Here is a 4,553-nt window from a genome sequence, read left to right on the forward strand (position 1 = left end):
ATCGACGCGCTAGATAAGCCGCACGCTCGAAAAAACAGCTGCGCGCACAATCAAAACTAGCGCTCCAGCAGCCGCAATAAAATCCCGCGCGCGGTAAACAAGATCCAACGCGCTGGGAAAAACGGCATCGCGCACCACATATTTGGTGCATCCGCTCGCGCGCGATGTAAAATCTGGACTGTTGCAGCCTGCAGGTGGGGCCGTCGGATTGGGCGCCATGTTTTTGTGAATCTGACAAACTTCTTCATCGCTCCCACGCGCAAAAAGGACTATTTTGACGCTGCAAAAACAATTAGCGCGCCGTACAACCACGCGTCTGTTGAAGATGCCCTTAGGCCCCGAACTAAGAATGCAAACGCCCAAGCTAGCCATCTTGCTCGCCCTAGCCATGGCAGCCACCATGGTCAACCTTTCCCAGGGGCAGAACTCGCCGCAGGACTACCTCTCATCGCACAAACGCCGCCCACGCCGCCGTCGGGGTGGGCGCGGTGAGCTTGAGCACGAAGCTGCAGGGGTTCGCCCAGAGCTACGCCAACCAGAGGATCAACGACTGCAAGCTCCAGCACTCGGGCGGGCCGTACGGGGAGAACATCTTCTGGGGGTCGGGCGGCGCGGACTGAAAGGCGGCGGATGCGGTGAACGCGTGGGTGGGCGAGAAGAAGGACTACGGCTACCGCTCCAACACCTGCGCCGCGGGGAAGGTGTGCGGGCACTCCACCATGGGCTGCGCTCGCGTCGTCTGCAACAACAACCGTGGCGTCTTCATCACCTGCAACTACGAGCCCGCCGGGAATATCGTTGGACGAAAACCATACTAGCTATGATATCTTCGCAGTAATCTTATGTCCCTAATCTTAGCTGTGACAGTACATACACGCGTACGTATATAGCCTCTCGTCCCTAATCTCATGCACCTTTCACCCGCAAAAAAAAATCTCATGCACCTTCGTATTTCTAAGCCATAGTGGGAGTAACTTAGCTAGTAACATATCGCACTTCGAGAAAATTCTGCTTGTGTGGCAAGTAATTAATGAGAGGTGGTAACATAATATGTTAGAGCAAGTACAATAGTCCTATTCAGCAGGCTGCAACAGAGTCCACATCAGCAAAAATCTGAGCTGGAGAGAAAAAAAGAAAGGAGAGAGAAGGAGCGGGCTCTTCGTAAAGCGCCGGGCTAAGACACAGAACACGAGAGCCTTCCGCCTGCTTGCAGCCGATGCGAGCGCTAGTGCCGCCGCTTCCGATCCCGTGCGTCTCCCTTGCCTCGTGCGCTTCTCCTTCCACCTCCGCGCGCGAAATCCATCTTTCCCTCGCTCCAAATCGCTTGGTGCGCGCCAAATCGAAGCTTTAAAGCCTCCAGCTTCCCCCAAATCGCCACCACCCCAAACCCTAGAACAGCTGCCGGCGCCGCATCAAGGAGATGGGTCAGCAGTCCAAAAGGACGCGTGCGCCGATGCCTCAGGTCGTCCCGCCGTCGCTGCCTCAATTCCTTCCGCCGTTGATGCCGCATCTCGTCCCGCCGTCGGCGCCACACCTCGTCCCGCCGCCGTCGGCGCCACACCTCGTCCCGCCACCACGCCAGCCCGGACAAGGTGCCTCGATTCCTCCACGGCCACCAAAGGCAGCTGCGGCCTCTGCACCATGCTGGCTCCCCCAGACACAAGGCCCTTTGTGGTACACGAATGTTGATGATCTGAATCCAGAAGCATGGTATGTGTTCTCCCCCTGTTTACTAGTACAGTCTTGCTATGATAGCCTTCTGTTTGATACATTTCACCTGTTTACGCATATCTGGTTAGTTAGTACTATCATGCAATGCTAGCCTGCTATGTGATACATTTGTTTTTCTGCTTATCTAAACTCTAAGCATGCAGGTGGTCTTTGTTGATGTCAAACTGTCAAATATTTGCATGATATGCAGCTATGCGTTTCTGTATGATATGAATCCACATGTATTTGATATGATGCTCAGCTGTTGTAATTTAAAAATGGTTATGACAGAAACAGAAAGCAAATAAGGGTATCCATCTTATCTAAAACTCTGAACATTTAGAATTTTCCCTAATGAATTAATTAATTTTCTTATAATTAACCAGCATGCTAGTCTCCTTGACGGCCTTTGTACTGTACTTAACTAGTAATAAGAAAGCCTTCCTTATATTTCAGTAGATTAGAATACTGTCTAATCAATCTTAAAAGTTACAAATGAAAGCAAGTTAGCAGTGTACTAAACTACTAATAATCATTCACACTTTGGTTCCCGGGGTTATATGTTGATGCAGATGGATTCGTTGCTCCATTTACCATCAAAACTAATGGCTTATTTGCATTGTCTCTTGTTTCGTTAATGTTTTCTTAAAAAGACTGGTGTAATGTTTAAGTGTCGATGTCATGGTGTTATGCGCCATCAGTTTGTTGATCGTCGGCGTCAAGATTAAAACTAACGGCTTGTTTGCCGAGTGTCTTATTTAGTTCTATGTTTGGTTAATGCTTCCTTGGAAAGACTCAAGCAATGTTCAACTGTTTTGTCATGGTGCTATGCGTACCTGTTTCTTGCTTGTTTATTAATTAGTTTTCCTTGGTATGATCTATTGGCATGAATGGAATATATGCATACATAATTATTAAAATTGCTTGAATATTGATCAGTTTCTTTTGGTATATCCGGTATATCCTATTGGCATGAATGGCAGATATATGCTCATTGAAATGGCCACAAAGATGTTGTATGCATTGGATCACAACAGGTGTAAATATTAAATGTCCATGTCTTTATTAGGGTCAGTCTTAGAGCCAACCTAAAAGCCAGCTTATTGTGTGGGAAGGCTTTATAGATGATGTGGCAGGGGCTTATAGCCAGCAGCAGGCTGTGCTATTAACCATGCTCTTACTGTAACATAGCGTTTTTCAAGGCAAGATGAGTATGAGCTAATAAATAAAGTCATCTATGATATTACTATTATGTTACTTTGCATTATAAAGGTAGTAACTTAGGCCCTGTTTGGTTCGGCTGTGGATTTCTAAAAGCAGCTGTGGAAAATCTGCTGTGGAAAAACAGTTGTGGAAAATCTGATATGAAAAAGATGTACGTCATTTGGCAAACCAGCTGATACAACTTTTTCAGATTTTGCCCCGCAGCGGAATCAGATTTTGGAAAGCACGTCCTGGGCTGCTTCCGCTTTTGGTTCAGATTTTGGCAACGGATTTCTGGAATCGGATTCTGCTGGGTTCGCCCTTTGGTTCAGATTCTGCTGCGCGGCAGCGGAATCCGTCGATAAAAACTGAACCAAACAGGGCCTTAGTCTAATGTCATATGCATGACACTAGTCTAAGTTACTCCCCACTATGACCAGCCTAACTAGCTAGGGGGACCGAGCGAGTAAATAAAAGGAATGCCGTAAATGCCATGTATTCCATCCTGGACTGTAATAAATAGTGAGCTTTTTTATGGCACACTTAAATAAATGTGAATCTTTCATTAGCTGTTAATCTGATCTAGATTTGTTTGTGTTATACTTATGCAGAGACAGGGGTCATGCTAATCTTCTTTGTATCATTGCAATTTAATTGGATGTCCCCAAGGGACACTGCTAATATAATCTAATCTAATCTGATGGATGATATTGAATGCTACTTCAATCAACATAGGTAAATAGGGGTATGCCACCTAAAACAATATGAGGAGTACCATGTTTGTAGGGATTAAAACGTTATCTAAATTATATAAAAATGAAATAAAAGAATTATTTTGTAATGTACTTCAGTAATTTTCTTCTATTTTCGTTTAACTGGGGTAATCAAGACTGTTTTGATCTGATCTCGCCAAAAATCTAGAACTTAATCTCTCTGCACTTGATTGACCAGGGATTCTCTTTACAACTCAACTGATCATGAACTTCTCATTTCGCGATGAGCAAACGTTAAGGATATATAAGTTGAACATGTGCGCACTGTTGGGGAATGTAGTAATTTCAAAAAATTTCCTACGCACACGCAAGATCATGGTGATGCATAGCAACGAGAGGGGAGAGTGTTGTACACATACCCTCGTAGACCGGCAACGGAAGCGTTGACACAACGTAGAGGAAGTAGTCGTATATCTTCCTGATCCGACCGATCCAAGTACCGAACGTACCGCACCTCCGAGTTCTGCATACGTTCAACTCGGTGACGTCCCTTGAGCTCCGATCCAGCCGAGTGTTGAGGGAGAGTTTCGTCAGCACGACGGCGTGATGACGGTGATGATGTTCTACCGACGCAGGGCTTCGCCTAAGCATCGCTACGATATGACCGAGGTGGAATATGGTGGAAGGGGGCACCGCACACGGCTAAGGAACGATCACGAAGATCAACTTGTGTGTCATGGGGTGCCCTCTTGCCCCCGTATATAAAGGAGGGAGAGGGGGAGGTGCGGCCAGCCCTAGGGGTGCGCCTGGAGGAGTCCTACTCCCACCGGGAGTAGGACTCCCCCCTCTCGCCTTGTTGGAGAAGGAAAGGGGAAGGGGGAAAGAGGAAAGGGGGGCGCCCCCCCCCTTCCTTGCCCTATTCGGACT

The 4,553-nt window shown here is 47.1% G+C and overlaps 1 non-coding gene and 1 pseudogene across 1 annotated transcript; one reads left to right on the forward strand and one right to left on the reverse strand.

Moving 5' to 3' along the window:
• The first annotated feature begins 349 nt into the window (after window positions 1-349).
• On the forward strand, window positions 350-818 carry LOC119333599 (annotated as a pseudogene).
• Window positions 819-3,478: 2,660 nt separating this feature from the next.
• On the reverse strand, window positions 3,479-3,586 carry LOC119334817. The gene has a single exon (XR_005161577.1). It is a non-coding gene; the product is annotated as a U6 spliceosomal RNA (small nuclear RNA).
• Between the last annotated feature and the right edge of the window lie 967 nt (window positions 3,587-4,553).

The sequence above is a fragment of the Triticum dicoccoides genome, chromosome 7A (assembly GCF_002162155.2).
Source record: "Triticum dicoccoides isolate Atlit2015 ecotype Zavitan chromosome 7A, WEW_v2.0, whole genome shotgun sequence".
NCBI classification, from domain to species: domain Eukaryota; kingdom Viridiplantae; phylum Streptophyta; class Magnoliopsida; order Poales; family Poaceae; genus Triticum; species Triticum dicoccoides.